At 39.1% G+C, this 26,342-nt stretch overlaps 1 protein-coding gene and 1 long non-coding RNA gene across 13 annotated transcripts in view; one reads left to right on the forward strand and one right to left on the reverse strand.

Annotated features, from left to right (window-relative positions):
• Positions 1-20,224: 20,224 nt before the first annotated feature.
• On the reverse strand, positions 20,225-22,445 carry LOC118977249 (uncharacterized). The gene is made up of 2 exons (XR_005064487.1): positions 21,979-22,445; positions 20,225-20,326 (listed from the first exon to the last, which is right to left on the reverse strand). It is a non-coding gene; the product is annotated as an uncharacterized LOC118977249 (long non-coding RNA).
• Positions 22,446-22,621: 176 nt separating this feature from the next.
• Positions 22,622-26,342, forward strand: part of PAM (peptidylglycine alpha-amidating monooxygenase) — a 277,949-nt gene continuing 274,228 nt past the window's right edge. For all 12 annotated transcript variants that reach the window (XM_037032081.1, XM_037032083.1, XM_037032084.1 and 9 more), the window contains exon 1: positions 22,622-22,693. The gene's annotated coding sequence lies outside the window, so the exon portion shown is untranslated. The remainder of the gene's footprint in view (positions 22,694-26,342) is intronic.

Below are 26,342 nucleotides of genomic sequence, written 5' to 3' on the forward strand. Positions count from 1 at the left end.
GTTGCCAGCAGTGTTTCCTGTTGAAATGACATAATTTCTGTAATTGCTTACCTTGGAAGAGCAAGAGAAAAAAACATTATTGGTACACTCTTTCTAAGATGACAAATTAAACAGAATGACAGCCTGCATTAAGGACAGAGACAAGTGGCAAGCTTTGCACATGCCATGGCCTCAGATATCCTGTCGTATGTTCATGTTACGTGAGTGGTATTTATATGCTTAAAATAAACAAATATCTGTGTGAGATGATGACATAAAACATGAGAAAAGTGACCAAATACTTAAAGGAACAGGACTTAAAAAAACAATTTCTGAGTTAAAAGTAATTTGTCAGTTACATGAAGAATGGTGTACTGGTGTAAAAATATTCCAAGTTCTCATCAGATAAAGAGTGCCTGTCATTTTTGAGGAAACAACAAGGTTGAAGAACCAGGAAACTGAGCATGGACTGATGATGCTGCTAACTAGTTTCATGAAATAAAAAGCTTACAGCTAAATAGATATAGAAGACGTAGATATAGTTGTATGGATATAGAGGATATAGATATCTGTCCAGAAGGTATCCAGCCATGTAATATGAAAAATAGACATTTACTGAAGAAGATACAAGATACAAGAAACATTACACACAGGACAATGATGCCTCGGTCCCCTTCAAAGTAGGCAGGCACGTTGGGACCTCACACAGTTCTCCCAGTCACCATTGGTTTTCTCATTATATTTTCTTGAACCTCATTGACAGTCTGAAATCTCTTCCCTTTCAAAGGCGATTTGAGTTTCGGGAAAAGCCAGAAACCACAGGGCACCCAATCTGGGCTGTAAGGGAGCTGAGTCACCTGGTAATTTGATGTTTCACCAAAACACTCTGCAGGAAATATGATGCATGAGTGGGCAGGGCACATTGTCCTGATGAAGCTGCCAATCACTAGTTGCCCATAGATGTGGACTTCTGAATAATCCAAATAGTTTCTGGGTAGGAATGTTCAAGCTTAAATTGTAGTGCAAAATTTAATGCAGATTCGTTGCTCTACTCTCTCAGTCATTTTGAATGTGTTGGCTGAAGAGTACCCATAGTCACTCAACACTGTCTACCACCCCCACTGATTAGTATAGTGAAGTTGTCATTGTTCACACATGTGCATTCTAGTCCACTCCCCTTGGCTGCCAGTTTACATCGATGTCATGCAAACTGTTCTCATTATATTAACAATGGCTGGAGATTTTCCAGACAGACTTCGTATTTGTATATTTTCCATACTTATATATTTATATATATATATATATATATATATACATATATTTCACAGGTTCCATTATCCAATCTTTCACACATGGTACAATTTTTTCAAAATTATGTTTCTTGCTGAGTTTGTTATTAGGATTTATGTCTCAATGGTATTTAAGCAAAGGATGAAAAACTTTCATTAATATCAAAATATTGCCCTTCTCACTGAAATGCAAAAACAAAACAAACAACCAGATAATGCATTTCTCATCAAATATTGAAATAGAGATTATCTAGTAACTGCAGTTTTTTTCTAAAAGCTTATGGGAAGTGATTTGTGTGTATCTGACACACATCTGGGCATTCTTCATTCTGTGTATGTGTGTGTGTATACACTTCCACATATTTTAACAAAAATGTCATCCTGCTTTCAATGCCCTGGACCTCCAAGCAAGCTGACCAGAGCCCCTCCACCAGACATCACTCAGCAGGCCGTGTCAGGCCATGTAAAGAGCAGCGACTTGCCAAAAGAAGGGCAGAGACCCATGACCACATCTTCTGGTTCCCCACTCCCCTGATATCTTTGGTGTTTTTAATCATTCAAGTGGAAATTATAAGCTGATTCTTCCAGAAATCCCACAGAGTTTAGCCGTGAAACTTTCCAACAGTGTACACCTGCTCACCTACTTCCTTTCACTCAGGAGTCTGCCTCATAGTCCTCTCATGAGCCTGTCACCTTGACAACCTTCTCTGCTCACCCTGTTTCCTCGTAGTTGTGTATAAACTCCCAGCTGCTCGATAATGTGTAAGACATGAGTGTTTTATGTCTTTTGAATTCCAGGGAAGTCATAGTTACAATATAAAATTAAGAGAAGATAGGTTAAAGCAGAAGTTCGTGTTGGTTTTGGTCTCTGCATCCTTTAATAGCCTTAAAAATTACTGGGACCCCAAAGAGCTCTTATTTATGTAAATAATATCTATTGATATTTATTTTATTAAAACTGAGAAATTTAAAAATATTTATTAAACTCATTTTTAAAAGCATCATAAACTTATTACGTGGATTTATTAAAATGCATTTATGAAAAAAATTACCCTATATTTTCTACAGTGAAAGAAATTTAGGGAGAAGAATGTCATTATTTACACATTAGCAAATCTCTTTAATGTCTGACTTAATAGCCAGAATTAGAGTCTGGTCTTTTTTTTCTTCTTCTACAGTTCATTTCCTGTGATATTATTCATCATATAGATTCTGGAAAATTCCACTGTACACTTGTGAGTGAGAGTAATGTAGGCAAAAAACTGTTTTTTAATGTTTAATCTCACTGGTGGTAGAGTCTCTTATACTTTGTGTGGTATAACCCTGAGAGCATCTCACTGTCCCTCAGCCATCCCTGGATTTCATTTACAGCACCTCTGAAATAAAGGAATTTGGCAAAGGAACCACTGAGGGTACAGCGTGTTGTCTCCAAAAGAACAGGATCCTCTTGAAGTAAAAGAATTTCATGAATCCTCCAATGATCAAATTATATCCAAAATAATGTTAAGTCTAAACTAAAAACAAGTTCGAAATACCATTGCGTAAGTACTTAGATAACTATTAAACTAAAATTTAAAATTATAATGTAAAAATGAACAAAAAATAAAATTACTGTTCTTAATGATTTTTGCTGAAATAAAATCATCCTTTCTAACATGAACATACTACTTGTTGCCCTAGTAGCAAGGCTCATCAGCATGTTCGTACTATCATGTGCCATGTGTAACACCCCTCTCTCTCTCTCTCTCTCTCTCTCTCACTGCAAGTCAGGTGTACATAATGGAATAAATCATAATCTTTAGATCAGCACACATTCTCATCATTGATCCATTCATGATCCTCTTATATTTAGTTAGTTAATCTTCATAATGTTATAAACAATAGTAAACCCAACATTCAAAATAAAACTTAGGAGCCCTGGCTGGTGTAGCTCAGTGGATTGGGCGCAGGCCTGTGAACCAAAGGATCAATCAGGGCACATACCTGGGATGCAGGCCAATTCCCAGCAGGGGACGCACGAGAGGCCACCATACACTGATATTTCTCTCCCCCTCTCCTTCCCTTTCCCTCTAAAGATAAATAAATTAAATTTAAAAAAACTTAGGATCTTGACAATAATTTGCTCTAACAAGACAGCCTTCCAGTTCCCTAGGCTCTTCACACTGATAGCAACCATCATTTAAAAAAATTATTGTATTTTTTCCATTACCATTTAGTCCCCTTTTACCTCCCTTCTCCCCAATCACCACACTGTTGTCTATGTCCATGAGTCCTTTTTCTTTCTGCTCAATCCCTACACTCTGTCACTTACCCTCCAACCCTGCTGTCAGCCTGCTATCTATGAGTCTGTTTCTATTTTGCTTATTAGATTACTTTGTTCAATAAAATCAACAAACGAATGAAATCATAGAGTATTTGTCTTTCTCTAACTGGTTTATTTAACTTAGTGTAATGTTCTCCAAGACCATCCATACTGTGGCAAAAGGTAAAACTTTCTTCTTTTTTATGGCCAAATAGTAGTCCATTGTGTAAATGTCCCATAGTTGCTTTATCTACTCATCTATTGGTGGATACTTGGGTTATTTCCATATCTTGTTGATTGTAAATAGCATGGGGTCAAAAGGCAGATCCACATTTAATTTTTTGAGGTATTTCCATGGTGCTTTCCATAGTGGCTGCACCAGTCTGCATTGCCACCAACAGTGTACAAGGGGTTCCCTTTCTCCACAACCTCACTAGCACTCATTGTTTGTTGATTTATTGATGATAGCCATTCTGACAGGTGTGAGATGACATCTCATTGTGGTTTAATTTGCATTTCTCTGATGATTAATGATGTTGAGCATCTTTTCATATATCTATTGGCTATCTGTCTGTCCTCTATGGGGAAGTGTTTATTCTGGTCTTTTGCCCATTTTGTAATTGGGTTGTTTATTTTTTTTGGTGTTGAGTTGGGTAAGCTCTTTATAAATTTTAAATATTAACCCCTTATGAGATGTAGTGGTACATATGTTCTCCAATTCTGGGGTTGCCTTTTTATTTTGTTGATGTTTTCCTTTGTTGTGCAAAAATTTTTAGTTTAATGTAATCTCACTTGTTTATTTTTTCTTTTGTTTCCCTAGCCTGGGGAGATATATCACAAGAAATGTCCATGATTTTGCTGCCTATGTTTTATTCTACCATTTTTAAGGCTTTTGATGTAACAGTTAAATCTTTAATCCATTTTGAATTTATTCTCATGTGTGATATAAGAAGGTGGTCTAGTTTCATTTTTCTGCATGTACCTGTTCAATTTCCCAACACCATTTATTGAATAAACTATCTTTAGCCCATTATATGTGTTTGCTTTCTCTGTTAAATATTAATTGGCTGTAAGGTATGGATTTATTTCTGGGCTCTCTGTTCTGTTCCATTGATCTGTATGTCTATTGTTATGCCAGTACCATGCTGTTTTGATAACTATGGTTTTACTGTATAGTTTCATATTAGGTAGCATGATCCCTCCAACTTTTTTGTAACTATCACTCTTAAATTCTGTACTTACTATCCCTTTTCCTTTTTAAAATATAGTTTCATTTCATATGCATATTTTTATACATGTCTCAACAGGTTTACATATTTCTAAAAAGTGGATTTTGTATTTTATTGTTAACTTCATAAAAAAAGAAATATGATATACAATATTTGGAGACATTTTTCTTTAATGTTATATCACTAATATCCATTCATGTTTTTAAATTATTTTATTGTTGTGCAATTACAGTTGTCTGCATTTACCCCCCCCCCGCACTCCCCCATATCCATTCATATTATATTGCTTCATGGTACAGCACTTAATTTAACTACCATGTAATATTCTATTGTGTGAATGTATCAAACAGCAGTGCTTTGAATATTCTTATTTGCATCTCCTATTGTGCATGTGTAAAATAAGTCAGTTCTTCTATCATTTTCCTCTAATCAAATCACAGCAAAACGTACAGTATATTTGACATTACATACCTTTCACTTGGCTCAAAAATATTTATGTGCCCTGGCAGGTGTGGCTCAGTGGATTGAGCTTGGGCTGCGAGCCAGGGGGTCAAGGGTTCAATTCTCAGTCAGGACACATACCTGAGTTGCGGGTCAGGTCCCCAGTAGGGGGCATGTGGGAGTTGGCCGCACATTGATGTTTCTCTCCCTCTCTTTCTCCCCCCATCCCCCTTTCTAAGAATAAATAAAATCTTAAAAAATATTTATGTAATAAAAAGAAGAGAGCATTATTGATCATTTACTTTATAGCAGACAATTTTCTAAGATCTCACCATGTATCATCTTCTTTAATATATGTACCAAACTTATGAGACTGTTNACTCTTAAATTCTGTACTTACTATCCCTTTTCCTTTTTAAAATATAGTTTCATTTCATATGCATATTTTTATACATGTCTCAACAGGTTGACATATTTCTAAAAAGTGGATTTTGTATTTTATTGTTAACTTCATAAAAAAGAAATATGATATACAATATTTGGAGACATTTTTCTTTAATGTTGTATCACTAATATCCATTAATGTTTTTAAATTATTTTATTGTGCAATTACAGTTGTCTGCATTTACCCCGTCTCCACACTCCCCCATATCCATTCATATTATATTGCTTCATGGTACAGCACTTAATTTAACTACCATGTAATATTCTATTGTGTGAATGTATCAACCAGCACTGCTTTGAATATTCTTATTTGCATCTCCTATTGTGCGTGTGTAAAATAAGTCAGTTCTTCTATCATTTTCCTCTAATCAAATCACAGCAAAATGTACAGTATATTTGACATTACATACCTTTCACTTAGCTCAAAAATATTTATGTGCCCTGGCCGGTGTGGCTCAGTGGATTGAGCTTGGGCTGCGAGCCAGGGGGTCAAGGGTTCAATTCTCAGTCAGGACACATACCTGAGTTGCGGGTCAGGTCCCCAGTAGGGGGCATGTGGGAGTTGGCCGCACATTGATGTTTCTCTCCCTCTCTTTCTCCCCCCATCCCCCTTTCTAAGAATAAATAAAATCTTAAAAAATATTTATGTAATAAAAAGAAGAGAGCATTATTGATCATTTACTTTATAGCAGACAATTTTCTAAGATCTCACCATGTATCATCTTCTTTAATATATGTACCAAACTTATGACACTGGTGCTACCATTTTCTCATTTCACAGACAAGAACACTGGCAAGCAAAAACTAGAATAAGCTAAAGAGATATTTGCAGGATTCAAACCTAGGTAGTCAGTTCCCGGATCTGGCTCTCTAATTGCAACGACCATTATTTCTTTCTCTTTAGCTCACAAAAATGACTTGTAAGAAAGAAAAGCAATGAAACCACATGGCAGTTTTCGATTCATAAGGGAACCATTCAGACAAACCAGATTATTTTTACATTAATTATTTTAAGTTAGAATTGAAGTAAAAATGAATGTTTAAAATCTGTATTTACTCTTCTGGACATTCTGAAAATATGTCTGTAGACCCTAGTTTGAGAAACAATACTGTCATGCAATGACTGATTGGCCCTTCTCCACAATCTAGGACTTAAAATCAAATTCACTGTTAAGTAGTGGAAATGCAACTGAAGCTGGCATAAAATAAGATAACTTATTGATTTATAGATGTGGGAATGATGTAGAGTAGTCAGAAAAAAAATGTTGCAGGAGAAATAGACACAATGGCAGGTGGAGACTCCAACACTCCTCTTTCAACAATCACTAGGACAAGTAGACAAAAAGAAAATAATGTGAGTGGAAAAAAATTAAACAACACAATTAATCAGCAGGATCTAATCAATATTTATAAAACACTCCATACAACTCTTTACATTAAAATCAACTGATCATTTGTGTATTACAAATGTATTTTTTACTCAGGAATGATCCAGTATCATCAGGAGTGATCATTTGAAAATTATTGTTTCATTGAATTAGGCAAATATTTCAAATGATGACACATTTCATTACATAATATGAAAAATTACAGTTGTTAATATCATTGATCTTTATGAAAAGTCTTTGGCTATTGTCAAGTATAAGTTTTCCAAAATTCTAATTTTTGTTTCAAATTTTGGTATTTATCACTGGCAACAAATAGCATTATTTTCCTTGAAATTACAGGTCCACATTGTTCATTTTCTAGAAAAGATCTTCCAAATGTCTGTCCAAGTAACTACATTTTTCTCTGCCAGTAATCTTTTTCAAGTAAAAACTGTATCGCATGGGAAAGAGCGGTTGTACCAGCTCACAACTCCAACAATTGCACGAGTGCCGTTCCTCGTGACAATATTACTTGAGTTTGCCGAAGAATACTTCATTTGGTAGAAGTACTTTGTATTTGGTCACAAATGTGAACATTAAAAAAAGGTATCCAAGTATCAGGGTAATCAAGTTATTTTCACTGCCAGCCACATCTATGACATTCTTAAGTAAAAATGGCATTACAGTTTTTTTTTAATGTGAGTGTGTGGCTATGAAAAAGATGATGATTATTGAAATCATTTGGTGCCATTGACCTGACTTATGTTCAGGCACCAAAGTAGTTTTGACTTCATGGGCCCCTTGTAAGGGAAGGGAAGACCAAGGGTTTCAGTGACCACATTTTTACCAGCAACTGATGTGTTAGAACAGAACTTTTCCTTCTTTATTAAACCAGTGTTTCCAGGCTATTAGGATAGTAACTAGCACATAGTGGGTTTTCAGTAGATAATTCTTGGATAAAGGTTGAAATGGATGGATAAACTAGCTTTGTGAAGTAATTGGTTAAAATTTCTTTACCAGTCCAGAAATGTACAAAGACAAAAATTTATCCACAAATTAGTTAATTCACCTTAATTAATAGTAACTAACCCATGAAAAAATAGTACTAGTTTGAGATCTAGTATAGGAAGTTAGATGCAAATAAAGAAATACACATAATATAGATACAAAATAGATATACTCAGGCATACAAATTGGAAAGGAGGAAGTATAACTGTAATTATTTGCAGATGTTGTGATACTACATAGAAAAAACCCTAAAGATTACATCAAAAACTATTAGAACTGTTCCATAAATTCAGTAAAGTAGCAGGACACCAATTAATATTTAGAAATTGATTGCACTTTTATATACACCAATAGCAAACTATCCGAAAAAGAAATTTGAAAAAAATTCCCTTTACAATTACATCAGAAAAATCCAGAAAAAAGTTTAACCAAGGAGTTAAAGACTTGTACTCAGAAAACTATAAGACACTGAAGGAAAAAGCAGAAAATTGTACACAAGTAAGTGGGAAAACATACCATTCTCGGGGTAGGAAGAATTAATATTGTTAAAATGTTAATACTACCTACAGAATCTATAGATTCATTGCAATTCCTATCAAAATACTAATAGCACTAGAAAAAATCATCCTAAAATTTATTTAAGAAACACAAAAAACCTAAATAGTGACAATCTTGAGAAAGAAGAACAAAGCTGTAGGATACAATACCACACTATACTACAATGCTATGATAATCAAAACAGCTTAAAAGAAAATTTGTGTATTAAAAAAATACTAACATTTGAAAACTAAGATACAATCATATATGAATAAATATGCTACTTCACCCAAAACATAGGGAAAGAGAGTGTTGTAGTCACACAAATTGCTATTAGAATAAATAGCAAGATTCAACACCTCCTTTGAATGGCCTGTCAACCATTCACAGGCAGTAAGTATTGTATATAGTCAAGAGTTTGGGGTTAGAAGGAACAAAATCATGTTTGGAATTCCAGCTTCCTTCCCCTCCAGCTCTGTAAGTCCCTGGATGAGTTTTTGATTTATCTAGCCCTGAATTCCCTCATGTATAAAAGGGAGATAATAAAATTAATTTCACTTCAACAAATTTTTGTAAGCTTCCAATAAAGTAATGGATGTAAAATTTGCCTATGAATTTTGAAGAAAATCAGCTGGTAGTAACATTAATTACTATTTCCCAATTCAACTTGGTTATACCTAAATAATATTCTTAAGTTATATCAATATCAAAAAGAAATTCTTAATTATGAATATTAAACTAATGGAAAATGCCTCTTAATTTTGAGAATAAAGAATATTAGCAATTTAAATAATCATATCCTATTTTCAAACTGATGAACTCTAAATTATGCATTCTAAGGCTAACCCCAAAAAATAAAACAAGGGAAAAATAATTTTAAGATCTAAGATATTAGATGAAAAAATGATTCATTTCAATATACAAACCACTGAAAGAACACCTATTAGACACTTAATAGCTAGCTACTCTATGTGACCACATTAAGGTAATAATATTTTGCTGTGCTTTTAAAATATTTTTACATGTAAACTAGGTCTATCTGTCATGTAGTCGATTATTTCCCACAGCATGAGACCATTCCCAACATATGCACATGAGAGTAATAACATAGCATATTGTTTGTTTGAAAGTAATAGGTGTACTAATACATTCTACTATTCTGACAGATCTTTAATGTCCCAGCGTTGAAAAGTCTCTTTAAGATTGAACAAGCAATGGTGTATGAATGCTCCAGTATGCAGTACTGATTCAATTACTTATTGTAGAATAAATGCATTGGGAAAAGTTATTTTATTTTCCTACCAGGGCGGGAGGGCGGCTATAGGAATCCTTTACTGTCTTAGTCTGAGCACCCCCGTGGAGAGGATCCAAACACAAAGTTTCCTTTGACGTGAATGGAATCTCCACACTCAGATCAGCTCTGAGGATATATAGAGTAGAACAAGAAACTGGCCACGTAAAAACAGACATTCACATTTAAATGAGACTAGACTTAAAAGAAAATTTGTGTGTTAAAAAAAGACTAAGATTTGAAAACAAAGATACAATCTTTTCAGTGATTTTAAATCAAACCACCTTGAATCAGACGCATGTCTTTCTTCAATCTAACACGCACACACACACACACACACACAAACCACAGCAATAGAAAATGTTCAAAAAGCTTAAAGATTAGGTCAGTATAGGAGTTTTATATAGTACTGAAACTTCACGGATGCCAAGTAGCTCTACTGTGAATGCACATATAAGTCTGGGAACCTTAATGCGTTATCTGTGTCCCAAATTCCAATTTCCACCCTGTATTTAATACTAGTAAAGTGGCAAACAATACAAAGCAAAGCAAAACAAAACAAAACAAAAATAGCCATCACAAAACAATATTCCAGTTAGGAATTCAAGCATAAATCTTGCTGATGTAAGTAAACCCAGCATAGGAAATACAATCTTTGAATGCAAAATGTGTTTGCCATCTATAAAACCAAAATAGAAACCAGACTCAGAGTTATTTCAGTAGTATCCATCATCTGTCCATCAAGAGCTAGTCTTTGAATAACGCCACTGTTTAAGACACTGTGCTTAGCTGAGTTTAATTCACAGCTCATGATTTGGATGTTTATACATAAAAAATAAAGCTAAGTTTATAAGGCAATATATGTAAGTACCAAGAATTCTTTGAGAGAAGAAGATCATAGCAAGCCAAGACAGTTCTTGAACAATGGAGAGAATTTAGCTCAATAAATAACCAGGAAGTAAGTGGAAGTAACCAGGGAAGTTATCATAGAAAAGGAAGACATCAATAGACTGAAGAATGGGTAGCACTTAGGAAGCAGAGAGGAAAGAGATGGATTCTGGGCAGGAAAATTTTAGGAGCAAAAGTCGAAGGCAAAAAGAACATGCGTTCAGTGGGGCAAGACAATAAAAATCAGCCTATTTAGTACAAAAAGTTTTCACTGAGAAGTGATAAATATGAAAATCCTTGAGAAGAGGTCAAAAGAGTTTGGATTTGTTGATGTAAATAATAAGTTGCTATTGTGGGGGGAGAAAAATAACTCTCTTTCTACCCTTCGAAGTTCTTCTGGTTGATCTAATAACCAAATGGACATGAGACAGATTAACAGGAGAAAATAACCAAATTGATTGCATATATACATACGGAGGTTCTGTAGGAGTGTGGGACCTGAGGACAAATCAGGGAGCTGAGAAGTATATACCATTCTGGATGAAGGAGAGGGAGGTGAGTGTCTGTGACTTCAAAGGGAAAGTAGGCAATACACAGATAGATGAAAGTAAACATTTGGTAAACAAATTATTTCCAGGCCACCAAGAAACAATGGGACATAAAGGGAAGTCTAACGAACAGACTTCGTTGGTTTCCTCCCTGTCTGCCACACTTAACTTCATACTATGCTGAAGTGATAGTACCCTTTAAACAGGATTTTCTATTTGAATTCTCTCAGGCAGTTTAGGAGAAAGTAAAAGACTCTTCTTGAATATTGTTTTCTTAAAAATAACCAACTTAAAATAATCAATAGCTCCAAATGGCATATTTTGAATGGCAAAACTCTCTTCCCCCAAAGCTAAAATAGATTCTTGAGTAAAATTAGCATTCAGAGTATGAGGAAAACACATGTTAAAAGTAGCATTTCAGGAAGACCAGACTAATGGTAGTGGACAGAATAGATCAATTTAGAGAAAAACTGGAGGAAACACGACCTCGGGGTCTTTTTAATTAGAAAAAGTAATAGGGATGAAACTATTGTAACCATCTTGGAAAACAATGACATCACTTCATAAAGCTCCACAGGCACCCACTCCATGGCCCAGCAATTCCGCTCCTTCATATAGTCCCTAAAGGAACTTTCACACAGCATGGGAAAACGTATATGAGTGTTTGCTCAGTATTACTTGTACCAGTAAATCCTGGAAAGCCCTCAAATATTCATTAAGAATATGGTATATTGTAGCATATTCATATAGAGCAGTGAAAATGAGCAAACTACAGCCCAATCAACAGGTAAGAACCACCAAAACACATTGATTAGGAAAAAAACCTCACAAGAGAATTTTGTATATTACCTTGTTATATATATAGACATGCACATTTAAATATAAATTTTATGTGTATACATATATAAATCTTCTTGTGAATTGCTTTGACAAGATGTTATTTACCTCCAGGGGAAGGAAGAGTGATTGCTGAGGAAGGACACCTAGGGCCTTTCTGAAATTCTAGCAATATTCAATTTCTTCTTTATTTAGATTTTTGTTTGTTTGTTTGTTTCTGTTTAGAGAGAGAGGAAGGGAGGGAGAAAAAGAAGGAGAGAGACATCAGTGTGAAAAAGAAACACTGACAGCTGCCCTTCATAAGTGCCTCTACTGGGGACCTAACCTGCAACCCCGGCATGTGCCCCAACCCAGAATCAGACTAGTGACCCTTAGCCCTGCAGGACAAGGCCCCAACCAACTGAGCCACACGGGTCAGGGCAACATTATATTTCTTAAAATGAGTGTGCATGTATGAGATTAACTTGTTATTATTTAACTGTATCGGCACATTTTCTACAGCCTTTGGTAGTTGTGACGTATTTCACAAATTGAAAACTCGAAAACAAATAATAAGGACCTGACCTAGGATGATCATAGTGGCCATGTAAGAAAATATATGTGTGGTGAGATTCATGATTCATTTGGGTAAGATTACAATAAGAGTTAATCTTGTACTAGCAATACTAGGGCAGAGGATACTCTGTGCAAATCAATCGTGCTCTAAAACTACCACTTGGATTTGGGATGCAAGATTAATAACTCTAAAAGTCTATCGCCAAAAGGCTTTTTTACAAAGGGTGGCTTGATAGATGGTACAGGAGGCATGAACTATTGAGACATGAGAGAATGTTTTCATCCACTTGGAAGTATAATGCAATAGGCCCCCAAACATTAGCTGCAACAGGTTGACCTTCCATTCTACTCCTCTTCCACCGATTCCCTAATTATAAAATTTCTTTCACCTTTCCAAAAATATGTATGAAGAATGGAGACCATGATGTCTTCCTGTGATATTGTAATCTATAATAAGAAATGTATATGTGGTTATTCAGATTACCGAAATGTATTTCTCATATATATTTTTGGTCTTTATCCACAGCGCCAAGTTCACAGCTCCCCAAACCCTTGGAATTTATTGAGCAATAAGAACAATGAGAGAATTATTTGCTATACTACTTGGTCTCCGGCTCTCATTTCCTGAAAACAAATGCTTTGGAACCACAAAGGTAAAACGAGTGTCTTGTCATTTACAACAGGCTCCTTTGTATCACAACAGGGTGTCTGTTATCAAAGTTGACTTTGGGAAAGTACCCAAGGAAAGGCTGGTTGTCAGGGGAAACAACCATGGGACAGAGTTTGGGACTTTTTGTCCCACTCTTTAGTTTCTGGGAAAGGGACAAGGACTAAAAGTTGAATCAATCGCCATTGGTCAATGAGCTAATTGATCATGCCTATGTAATGAAGCCTCCATAAAATCCCCAAAGGAGGGGGTTCAGAGGGCTTCCAGGTTGGGGGACCCAGAAGCCCCCATGTTCAACCTTGCTGGGCCCCAAGCTCCATGAGGACAGAAGCTGCTTTGTTGGGGACCTCACTCTGCGTATCTCTTTTTCTGAAGATATTTTATTATGTTTTTAATTATTAAATATATTTTTACCCTCACTATTTTACTTTTTTTATTACAGTTGATGTTTAATATTATATTAGTTTCAGATGTACAGTATAACGATTAGATGTTTATTACAAAGTGATTCCGTCAATTAGTCTAATACCCACCTGGCACCATGCAGAGTTATCACAGTATTATTGACTTTATTCTCCCTGCTGTACTTTACATCATAACTATTTTATAACTGCCAATTTGTACTTATTTCCTTCGCCTTTTTCACCCAGCCTCTCTGACATCCCTCCCATCTGTCAGCCATCACTTTGTTCTCTGTATCTATGAGTCTCTAACAAAATAAACAAGCCCTATGTCTTCATCTTTTTTATTTGTATCCTTTGTAATAAATCAGTAATCCAGTGAGTAAATGGGTTCTGAATTCTGTGGGCTGTTCTAACAAATTAACTAAACCCAAGGAAGGGGTCGTGGGAACCTGTAGTTTAAAGCCAGTCAATCAGAAATAGTTGTAACCACCTGAACTTTAATTGGCATCCTGAGTTGGAGGGGGTTGTTGAAACTTCCAATTAGCCAGTTGGCAAGCAGCACAGGTAACAACCTGGACTTTCAACTGGCATCTGTTTAGGATCAAGCACTTTGCTGGTGGTATCTGATACTATCTTTGGGTAGATAGTATGAGAACTGAGTTAAATTTTCAGACACCTTGCTGGTGAACTGCTTGTTGGTCTGGGGAAGATTTTACACACACACACACACACACACACACACACACACACACACTGGAATTGGGATTCAGGAACCTAAGGTAGTAAAGCATTTCCTCTCTCCCTCCTTCCATTTTCATCTTCCTTTCTTCTTTAATATATATTCAAACTGGATTGATAGGAAGGTCTGCCTTTTATCATGTTCCACTTTCCAGGCAATTCAGAGGTTATTACGTGTTCCACAAGTCTGCGATTTCCCCCTTGCCTCACCCTCAGCTCTGCTGTGGGAGCTGCTCTGCAGGTCGCAGCATCATTCCTCCACTGCTGCAGAGGTTACAGGTGTCTCTCTCGGCTCTTTCCAAAGCACTGACCCTTCCTTCCCTTGTGCTCCAACTCAGCAAAGTCAGTACATGAACTTGAAGAAATGGATACAATGCAGACAGGGAAATTTAAACATATCTGTTATTGCTGTTCACATTACTCGTACCACTACACAACGATCTTCCTACTGATCATCTCTCTCTGATTGTTCTGCCACTGGGACCAATGCGACTGTCATTGACCAAAGCACACTTCGGCCAATCCCTCCATACCTGCTTCAGGTAGTCAAGCATTCAACGTCTCACGTGTCTTTTATGAGGAGGTTCAGGCCTTTATCTCTAGAGAGTGAAAATGCCCACTAGTGCATTCCTCTAGCACAACACCCTCTCGCAAAGGGTCTCAGCATAGTGCTTGGCTGCTCAAGCATCAAGAAAATGCTGGCATTTTAAAAGAGTGTTTTTCCTCTTGCCATCAATATTTCAGAAACATCGAAGTCTAATCTCAAAGCACTTCCTTGCATTAATTTTTGCATTTTTCATAGAACAATCTCACATCATTTTTCAAGAAAATTTTCAGTCCTCTAGGCCAATCCCTCACTGTGTAATGGGAAACCTAAGACTTGGAGAGGGGAAGTGATACGTATGTCACACAATTCATTAACAATAAATGGGTGATAATAAGAATCAAGTATTCTCACTTTCTGTATGGTACTTTGAAAAGATGTTTTTCTATTCATGATAAAAACAAAAACATTCAATGTCTTTATGTGGATTTCTTTGGCTGCTAAATACTGGAAAATCTATGTCATTATACATCTTGGGATTTCTCTTGTTGAAACCAAATCTCCAATACCACCCCACTAAGAACCTAAAATAGACACTGAAATCTACAGCTGCAAAATGAAAAGAAAATACAAATATGATGAGAAAGAAAACTATCTGTGAGGAAATACACTTCATTTTCTGTTTTCAAGTCACTGAAAAGAAACAGAATGCTGTAACAAAGGATGCAGATTATGCCTTTTGAAAATAACATCAATCATTTTTTCAACAGTAAAGTATTACCTGCTTATTTTGGAAAATCCAAAAGGAATATGTTCAAAGACTTCCAGTGGATGCCTGAAACCACAGATAGGACTGAACCCTAGACATACTATGTTTTTTCCCATATATTCACACCTATAATATAGTTTAGTTAATAAATTAGTCATAGTATAAGATCAACAATAATAACTAATAAGGAAATAAAACAATTCTAGCAATCCACTGTGATAAATGTTATGTGAATGTGGTGTCTCTCTTCCTTAAAATATCTTACGGTACTGTACTCACCTTTCTTCTTCTTGTGAACCACTGATGACACCATTCCATAAACACAACGGCCATCACCACTGCTTTTTGATTCTGTTGCCAGAACATGGGCAGGTAAGTTTGGGAAGTTCTTTTGTGAGAGCCTCTGGGTTCTTTGCTCTGTACACTCCCTTGGCTTTAGCAAATGTCCTGTGGCATTGCCACACAGTTGCAGAGTTAATCTGTCCTTCCATGTTCTATGTCCTGTTGCCTCCTTTGCATTTGATGCAAGTAGGTTCCATTGGGCATCTCATTCCAGAAGAGGCCAGTTTTGTGGCCAATGAAGACTCGCTTTGGGTGATATCTTTCATCTTAATCAGCTTTTTCTGCTCTGCTGGGATATGGCAGTAGCTTCTTCAACAGCAGATGCAGCTACTCTAGTAATTACCATGTTGTTCATTTCAAAACTTTTCCTGAGTCTGTGTAACCATCTGTTACCCACAGTGAATGTCTTGGTGTCACTCATTTCGGGCCCCCTGGCTGAAGTCTCCATATCGTCTCAATGCTTTCTAGAGCAAAACATTGTTATCAACGAGAAAATGTTTTCTGCGACATCTTCCATCCACAAATATAACATCTCCATCTTAACTAAGCCCTTACCACACAGTGTGAAAGTAATTTTCGAAGTATGAGGTGTGACAGTAAAACTAGTAAATACAAAAAAACTATGTTTTCCCATAATTTCATAAACAGAAAATCTATTCTTCCCATAAATCTTAGCAGCCTCAGCACACAATTTTCCTCTCCTTATCAAGTGGAGAACTTTCAGCTTTTCACTTAAAAGAAGCACTTTATAGCTTTGCTTTGGTACATCTGAATTGTCAGCATCACTATTCTTGTATTTGGGAGCCAATAGTATGTAAAGCAAAGGCTGCCTGAACCGAAGCACTGTGATACCTACACTGGAACTGATCATGAAGATGCCTGCTGGGTGGCTAACTGTCAAAAAGCGTATAGAGCCTGAAAGTGATGGATTCCTATCCCGGACAGAACAGCGCCAGACATCCTGAGACTTCATCATGCTACTCAGAACAGTATGCAAGTGAAAACTTACAAATTTTTATTTCTGAAATTTCCCAAAGGTAACTGAAATCAGAGATAATAGGAGAGACTGCTGTATAATTTATCTTTTAAAAAATTCAACAAAATTGGGATTATGTGCTCAAATATTTTCAGATTGTATCAGTCCTTCTAATGTCATTTACATGTACTAATAAGTCTGTACATTTTTCTCTGGAAAAATGTGAGGTTCCCACTATTTATTAGGAAATTAGCCTATTTGGCAAGAAACTAATTGAATTTCTCATTGAAAAGAATTAAAGCTTGTGAAGTAGGGTTGGAGACATTGGTTTCCCCATTCAGCGGCTATGCCAGCTTTCATCTCTGCCATACCAACTTCTTACACTGCGAGTAACCCTTCAGTAACGCAGAAGGAAAGCAATACTTGCTTAGGCTTTACTTGGCCTTGTAATCTCTACTGTCCAGTCAAATACTATTAAGCCTATTCGGCTTCCCCAATATACCCATTTCCTATCCATCGATTTCCTTCTGATATCTCTCTGTCTCGCTTCACTGCATCTCATCATACTAAATTTTGCATGGGGGAAGTAATCGTGATATTATATTTAAAAAAACTATCAGGTATTCTTTCTGGGATTAGATTAGTTTCATTCCACAAGCATATTCAAACTGCCAGCAGCATTTATAACTTCTTTTTCAGAATCAAATGTTTAGTTGTTCACTAACACTGAATCTACCTAAAATTGATAATCCTGGTTGTCCTTGTAATTATTTTGTTTCTAAACCTTGGACTTTATAGAATGAATTAATTATAACATACATCTGTTTTTTAACTGCTAAATTGCATAATGGTTTAATAGGTTAAGAGTAATACTTTTGGGATTTTAAGACTTATAAGATTCAATATTCCCCAAGTCTGTTTCTTTTGCAGTGATCTATGGCTTTGATTTTAGTAACAAATCAACCAAAATGAGGGCAGGTCATGGACTTTCATTGTGAGCCAGCTTTGCTATCTTAGCCAGAAAGCTAGGTAGAGAAAAGAAAATTTGGTGTGGAAAACTTCCCTTATTAAACCAAATTAAAAACTTTCTTGATTAAAAAAGTAAAAAGCTCTACTTATTAGGTATATCAGTTCACATTGAATAGTGTATTAAAAAAGAATTTTTTAAGCTAAATATTCATACTCTAACAAAGGCTGCCCTGGTTATACATAAAAACACTTAGGGAATTAAATGAACACCTATCTCCAGGCCTCACGCCCGGTCTTTTTATTTGGTCCGAGGCAGGATTTTTAAAGCTCCTCAGATTATTTGAATCCTGCAGCCAGGATTGAGAATCGCTCTGTCTAGCCACCAGGACTGAAGTGTATTTTTCTTCTCCGAGTGAAGGGACTGTGTGAAATTAGAAGGACCAATTCCTGGGTAACGTGGGATATATGAGTCATAATTAGGCCTTCTAAGTGTCAACCACAGTCTGGGCAGGGAACACCTGTGGAGCCAAGAATTAAAAATGAATGGCGCCCTTTGCACCGTTATGATAATGCAGTCTACTCTCTGGGAAGCTATTAAAATATTCCTCTCAAGAATTTTTTCAAGCACATTTTGAAGTAATGCGCAAGAGAAAGTAATATGAGGTTTTCAAGAAGGCTCTGTGACCTTAATCTGGCAGAGCTTTCTGGAAAATATTTTGGTATTTTATTTATGTGTGCATCATGCTGTGAAAGAGAGGAGAAGGGCGTTTGCCTGAGAAAAGAACAAGAGAAAGAGGTTTCACATTTGCGTTACGTCCAGGAAGTTTGACCTGGCCTACCTCTTACTGTACTCTCCAGTTCTTGAGGTCTGTTTGGTGCATAAATTTCCTAAGAGTCTAGCCATCTCTAGTCTTGTTCTTCTGCATACCTGTGGAGCTGATTAGAGGGTGGTGATCCGTTTGTTTTCAAAGGAAATTTCTTGTTCACATTCTCTTTACAGGGGTCAGTAGAGGAAGACAGGAAAATAGCCCCATAGTGTTTCTGACAGTTGCTGGGGAAAAATTCCCCTCCCATATTATATATCATGGTAGGCAGTTGAATTAGTTCTACAGTAGGAAAGAGTTTGCTATTTCATACTCCTATAGTTTTTTCTTAACACCATGAAATTAAAGACATGCCAGCATGGAGCTGAGTATTTCTGATTACTTTCTAATAAGCAATATAGTATATTATTTTCTTTATGTGCTTTTATAGCACATGCTGTGCAAGATAATTAGCCCCATGACAGATGTCTATATTCCAGAGGAAAATTTATTTGTGAAAGAACAAACAGATATTAGAACAAAACATATAAGGGGCTATTCATTATGTGTCCCACAAGGTGCTTTTTGACAATTTGTAAATTGGAATTAATATTTTCTCATTCTGAATATGCATAGGCGAATCTGAGTGTTTGATATAACCAATTTGAAACGCATCCAACCATTTGAATGTAATCTATTCTCAGTCAATGTTGGGTGCTCTCATTGGAAATGCTGGAGAAAGAGGAAGGGTGCACTTTTATTTCTTTTCAGAGAAGCATGTAAGCCTGCACATTCTGCAAGTTGGCCAGGATAGGCTATGTCCACCAGACCCCTCTTCACGAGAAAATGTCTACTAAAAAGGTCGAAAAATAAGTACAGGAAAGATTCTCCACAGATCTTCCTTTACTTCTGCTCAAAACGTCACTCTTTTCCAAGACAAGCACCAGTAGGCAACAGTATCTGAAGTCCCTAACACTTCTGTGTGAAGTGGCGTGGCTTAGCGAACTGGCAATTTCAGGTGATGGGGCTGCTGAAAAAAGGGGAGGATCTGGAGAAATGTCCATCTCCACCTCCTTTGTAACACTGCCTGGGGCCAATTCTGCTGCCCGTAAGTAAATTCTCCCATTCTTTTTTGGCTATAAGAATTTTTCCCAAGGGAACAAAAATAGACCCTCTATCCCCATGAGCTGACTGATCAGTTTTCACAATATGATTCTACCATTAACGTAAATTTAAAATAACTAATAGGTACAGAGACTGCCATATCCATAAAGAATTTAAGTTTAATAAGGTTCCGTTTCAGACATGATTTTTTTTAATGAGAAGAAAAGGAGACACTTTTTATTCAGGCAGGTCTCTTCCAGCCTCTTGAACTTGCCGTAGCTCTGCCTTTTGTGCACTAGAGGAAATAAGGAAACAAAAGGAGATTTTATAATTAAATTGAAGGCAGCCTTTACAAAAGTAAAACTGGGGCACTGAGGACTGGTTTTGTAATGCCAGTTCCAGAGCGTGGAGCCAGCCTCAAGTGAAGTGGAGCCTTGAGGCCAAGAGAGAGGATTCTTCTCCTCACCCAGGAAGTGGGGGTGGTTGGCTCCATTCCATAAGTACATGCTAAGCTTGGGTGCTCAGTGGCTGGGCTACACACAGCCTGGAACACCATGAGGCTGTAAAGTCTGACTGCAGCCTGGTGGTGGCTTTCTCAAACACACTTCTCCCTGTCAGTGCAGGTGAAACTGTGGCTGTGCCCACTGGGACCCTGAAGGTGTGAGAAAAGGTTGCCATCAGGTAGCATGGAAAGCTTTATCCCAGCCATTCGCCCACATTTTAAGGTAAACACGTAATCACCCACTGAAAAGAAAAATTATCTTGACATAAATATGTACCGAACAGAGCTGAAAAACAACCACCACAGCCTTCATACTCGTGTCCCTCCCCATCTCCTTGGCCTCTCATCAAAAGTGCCTTCTTATTTATAGAAGGGCCCCAAGTGTTTGCTTCAGTTGAGAAGCCAACTCTGGTAGGGAGGGATAAATGACTTAGAGGATGGCTAAAGCAAAGCAGCCCAGAGAGATGTAAAACCGACCCAGCAATGTTTTCTTGCATCTTGTCCGTGACCCTCACTTTCCAGGATGAACTCCTCACCACTGGCCAAGAGAGCCTGAGGTTGTCAGCTTCTCTTGGAATTTTGGCTGGGAGGTGGGACGAATGAAGGCATGCTCTAGGTCCTGAAGTTTATCATTGTGCACTGTTTGCTGGGAATTCTGTCTGGAGGAGGTCCAGATTTTACAGCCATCCACTGCAAACAAGGGTAGTTTCCTTGCAGCGGAATTTTCCTTTCTGAGAGTCCCTTTATGGCTGGAGGGCTTTGCCTCCTTCATTATAGCCTGTGACCCTCCAACTCCTCAGGTTCCACTTTCATTCCCTGCCTTCAGTCCACTCGCTTTGCCTTCCTCATCCTCTTCAGTGTCCCTCCTCTCAGCCTGCTTTCCACCCCCATACCCCAGCTGAAGATTTCAAGGAGGAAGAGGTGTCCAGGCACTTTGCAGGGCACTCTTGCCAGGAGTTGGATGGGAAAGGTTTGGGGAAGGGAGGATGGAATTTCGGGACACGAAACGTAGCTTGAGCACACCCAAGTACAGGGGTACAGGCAGGGACAAACACCTGCCCTCGAGGTGAACTGTGTATATCAATTTGTGTGTGGGGTCAGTGACACAGCATTAAGCCACTTGGCTATGAAATCTGCGTAGAAGTCCCCAGACACCTGGCCCCGTGTTCTCCTGCTTCGGGGTGAGGCGGGGAAGGGGTTGGCTCCTGGGTTCCTTGTTTGCAGTTTAGGGGCGAAGTGGTCCAGTGTATGCGCTGGGCTCACTACGGATTTAAAAATGTTTCCACAGAAAGGGCTGCTGCCCACAAAGGTGGGAATGCGAGCTAGGACAGGGAGGGCCCCTCCAGGCCAGGGGTACCAGCAGGGAAGCACTGCGAAGACCTCTCTGCCAAGTGGCCTGAATCCTGAGACCAGTCGGAGGTTGTACATGGGAGTGGAAATTGCACCCTTTTCTCAGATCGAAACCCCGGTGCCCCGTCTGCCAGTTCTGCACACCCTCTTTGCCGGAGTCCTCTCTCCCGGGCGGGAGTAGGGGGAAGGGTTCTTTGACTCTCGACGGGAAGTGTCCCTCCAATCCCGCGCTGGGCAGAGGGACAGTGAGGCATTTTTCTCAGCCGCTCACAGGCCAGACGGCTCGGCCACCTCGCAGGTCTGCTTTTCGGGACGCGGGGCTGGGGCGGAGCAAAGGAAGACAGACTTTGGCGCCCGGCCTTCACCCCCTTCCCCCGGGCTCACAGGCGAGAGTTCCAAGTCCCGGCCACCTCCTGCCCGCGCATTGAGTCACAACACCCGGGACACGCAGTCCCCGCAGGGACACCCCAGGAAGCTGCAAGCGACTAAGAGGTGGCTCTGCGGGGACCCGGCTCCCAACCCCCTAGGCCACCGCGTCCAGGGTGGCAGGGGCGGGGCGGCGGGGTTCGCGGAGCCGCCCCGGAGGAGGGCCCGGGAGCTGTCCCGGGAGGCGAGCGCCGGCGGCGGACGGGGTTGGGCCCCGAGCGCGCGCCGGGCGGAGGGAGCGGTGGCCGCGTGCGCTCTCTGTCCCCGCCCCGGGCGCCGGAGCCTCCCAACTACCTCCGTCCGCCGCGGCCGCCGCTCCGGCCGCGCCCGCCGCTCCGCCGCCCCAGGCTGTGCCCGCCCCAGGCTGTGCCCGCGGTCGCGCAGGTCGGTGTCGCCGCCACCGCCGCGGCGGGGCGAGCAGGGGGAGGGTGGGGCGGGAGTGCGGGAGGGGGCTCCGCAAGTTGGGCAGATGCGGGGCCGGGACGGGGGTCCTGCTGCCTCCTCGCGCGCTGTTCCAGGCGCCTGAGGCGGCGGTCGATTTCCTCCCCTGCTGCTGGGGTCCCCGGGAATCCCGCGCCGCGGCCAAGGGAGGTCGCGGGACTTAGCCCTCCTCGGACCCCTCCAGCCTCTGTGGGACCCCCTCGCCACCCCGCCGCCTGGCCCCGTTCGCGAGCGGCGACCGCTCCCCGCTGTCCTTCTCACCTCTGCTCCTCGCCAGCCCCGTCCTCCCACCTGCGGTTTCACCAGCCACGGGGTGTGACGCGCCGGCGAAGGGGGGTCGCAGAGGCGGGATGGAAAGTATCCTCCGCTTGGAGTTAAATCGGGGTCTCTGCCGTGTTTCAGTCACCTGGCCATTAATATGGCCTTTTGGTTCCTCTCTGTTCCCTGCTGCAAAATGTGCGCCTACTCTGCCCGTCTGTGAAGATCGTTGTAACCATTCAGTGGGATGACTTAGGTGTATCATTACTTGATTTTGTTTTGACCACGATCCCTGGTCTCCTCTAGCTGCTTGATGGCCGGTCCTGTGTTCTAATCATCTGAGTTCAGATCCTTTCCTTACATGGGATTATGTGTCTAGCTGATTTGGGCAGTAGATCGGTTGGGATAAAAGATTCGTGTTTTTGGAACTGGTCGTGTTGAAATTGTCTATTCTCCACCTGACCCTATGCAGAAAGCTGGACCTTACATCTTCCTGTGGTCACAGGAAAGCAATTAGCAGAAGATTAATATTGGTCTCCCGTCTGTGGAAATGAACAAACTGTACTTGCTTCCGGTGTTTTCCAATCTTTACAATCTCTTACCCATTTTAAGTGCAAGTTTGAATTTGCTTTCACTTTTTAACAAGCCAGGAAGCAGACCTTCGTTTTAGTAAACTTAAGACATTTAGCTCAAACAACACGTGCCCTTTGATTTGTGAATTTTCAGGTTAAAATCACAGGCACAAGCATTGTTAGCACTATTCTGATTCTTTTATGAAGAGAGTAAGTAAGTGGCCTAATAAGACCAGCTTTAGACCTGATATTAAATAGTTAAGTCCTTTCATTAGTGATTTTCTGATTTAATAAACAGTTCATGAGATTCTGTGTTGTGAGTATATTGTGTTTTGTGCTTTTAAAGATGAATCTAGAATATGTTCTTTGCTCTAAAGAGGCATCCAATCTAATGTAGAGACTAATAATTTCACGTTTTTATGAAAATTAAAAATATTCTAATGATTATATATGACAAGTAGAATATGTCAGGAATACATTTCTGAAGGTCCTTTCAGATCAATATTTAGTGAATCTACTTAATAGAGTGAAAAAATAATAAATTTAGTTAAACTAGTATTTTCCGAAATAAAATTTCAAATGCTTCTACTTCACCAAATGGGAGACATACTTGCAAATAAAATGAATTCTTTGTTTTTAGAATGAAAGCTCAGAAAAACACTCATATGTGTATGATGTGGTAACAAATATTAAAAGCTTTAAAAGTTTCAATTCTAACTTAATAAGTCAATTTATGGTTCCCATATGCAATTTTTTTCTCTACTTCTTGAGAAATGAAGTTTATGATGCCTAGAAGGAAATACAGAGATTGAATATCATGTTTTTAATAAGTTTAAACTCAAACACTTAATGGTCCTCAATTGATTCTAGAAATTTGACTTTAAAAAGTTATGAGATCCTTAGTGAGGGTTTTCGTGTTTTGTTTTGTTTTTAACCATTAAAAATAAAATCTGGCTTGGCACAAAGGACACGCAAGACTTCCACCTGCAAGAGATCTACCGGATTAGGTTGCATTTGGTGTGACTCAATGACATCTCTAATCCTTTCCCTGCTCCTGGGAAGAATTCGTCCATCAGCTATGATGCATGGAGTTTCTTATTCTTTCCGCACCACTACTGGGCTTTGAGAACTTTGATTCAACTCACACAGTGAGACTGGGCAAGTTGAGGGGCAGCCTGAGGGGTGTGAAGTTAACTTTACACTTGGCCTATTGTTCTGGGTCTTTGTTTTCCTATTTGTGAAGTGAGATTAAAGGTCCTGTCACTGCCCTGGAAAGCGTGTGGTTTGATATAATAGTCCAGAATATTGAGCCAGAAAGCTTTTATGTGTAAGAACTTTCTTCACCCCTATAACTCCTTTAGCCAGTAAAAGCTAATTGTTTAAAGCACATAAAATAGCTTTTAAAAAGGGCTCTGAATAAAGTTGGTGGTGGTGTCATATACTCTGAAGTCTCTGGAGAGAAGTTTCAGGTATCTTTATCTTCTATAAGTTACTGTACTGATTTGAGCAAAGACCTTCCTCTTATCCAAGGTTGAACTCCCAGCTGGTTAGGAGCAGGAGAACAACTGTAATTTTGATTGCCTGATAAGTAGTTCTACGTTTCTCCTTGTTCAGTATGGTCTCTTATCCAGGGCACATTTAAAATCTCACATTTATAAATGTGTATAGCTAAAAATTTTGGCTTCAGGTTCTGATGGGCCTGGGCTGGAGTCCTTCCCAGGCATTTGCTAGGCATATAGCCTCGGGTAAGTCCTTAATTTTCATAGTTCCAAAATGGGAATAATGGAAGTACCTACCTCAAAGACCTGTTGTAATGCTTAAATGAGCTAATTGATGTGATGTGCTTAGGTCATTGCTAGTTATTTACTACATATGTACTACTCAAGTATTTTAGTTTCTCAAAGGCCAGGAAATTACATTTTAAAGGTCCAATTTAAAAAATATATATATATATATAAACATGAACTGACACCCTAAATATTTTGAATAAGCAATACCTCAATTAACTTTTGTGTCCTTTATTTATTCAATAAGTGTTTATTGAGTGCCTACTGTGTGTTGCTGGGCCTTTTTCTATGAACTTGCAAACAATGGTGTGCAAGACTGTGTAGTCACTCTCTTATGACCTACAAGTCTGGGGACGGGTCGGAAAATTGCAGTCGTAAGTGATTCACACCATGGTAGGGGTGAAGCAGAGAACTGCAGAAGACAGATGGTGTGGGATGGGATGGGAGGCCCCTGGGTGGGTGGCTGTCATGTAGTGCTTCAACTGAAGAATAAGCGATAGCTTATGAAGAGGTTGGAGACTGAAGAGTGTTCCAGAACAAGGAGAGTGGAGCATGGTGCATTAGGATGGAGGTCAGGTAGATAATATGAAGACATAAGTAGATGAGAGCAGGAGCGAGCCACGTGGCACCCTGGAGAGCCCAGGTTTTCTGTAAAGGAACAGGAGATACTCAGTCCAGCCAAGTGTTGTCAGGTTGGGATGCAGGCCAGGTGTTGCCAGATGCCGTGATGTTTAAGAGAAGCTTAAAATTTATGTTTTATAAATGTGAAATCTCCCCAAATGCGAAATGACTCAAGTGCTTTTTAAATGATTATGTGAGCCAAACCAGACACATTTGTAGCTGGAATTCAGCTCAGGGCCACCACTTTATGACCTCTGCGTTTAAAGAAATGAAAAAGGTTTAGTGTGGCTGAAGGAATGCATCTTTGAAGGAGAGGCAAGGAAAGTGCCCACAGGTATGGGCAGAGCTGTATCC

Source organism: Sturnira hondurensis, unplaced genomic scaffold (genome assembly GCF_014824575.4).
Source record: "Sturnira hondurensis isolate 20B ecotype Veracruz unplaced genomic scaffold, ASM1482457v3 Scaffold0021354, whole genome shotgun sequence".
In the NCBI taxonomy this organism is placed as follows: Eukaryota; Metazoa; Chordata; class Mammalia; order Chiroptera; family Phyllostomidae; genus Sturnira; species Sturnira hondurensis.